The following is a 366-nucleotide window of genomic DNA, read 5'->3' on the forward strand; positions in this document are numbered from 1 at the left end:
TCGGACACCGTTCGCCCGGGGTTTATATATACGTACGCGTGTTCGTAAAACTCACGACCGACTCGAAGAAGCTAACCGGTTCCTCGAGTCAAGATGGCCGCTGTGAAAGTGGAGGAAGGGTGAGAAGAAGAAGCGGAGAAGGAGGAGGTAGGCAGCCGAGCAGGCAGGGTGGGCACACAGCGATCATAACTCAGGTGGCCGCGGACAAGCAGCGCTTGTTCCGTGCATTCGGAACACGGAACACACACGAGTTCGCCGACGTTCTGCACGACGTGCCTTCCATTGGGCGCCTCCAACGCTCTCTCTCTCTCTCTTCTTCTCCCTTCTTTCCATCCACCTTTCCTCGCCCTTATCTCTTTCCTCGCC

The 366-nt window shown here is 56.8% G+C and overlaps 1 protein-coding gene across 1 annotated transcript in view; it reads left to right on the plus strand.

The window, feature by feature from the left end:
* LOC102677979 (neurotrimin-like) overlaps nucleotides 1-366 on the plus strand; it is a 178438-nt gene that overhangs the window by 31399 nt on the left and 146673 nt on the right. The window lies entirely within an intron of this gene.

The sequence above is a fragment of the Apis dorsata genome, unplaced genomic scaffold, assembly GCF_000469605.1.
Source record: "Apis dorsata unplaced genomic scaffold, Apis dorsata 1.3 scaffold_238, whole genome shotgun sequence".
Taxonomy (NCBI): domain Eukaryota; kingdom Metazoa; phylum Arthropoda; class Insecta; order Hymenoptera; family Apidae; genus Apis; species Apis dorsata.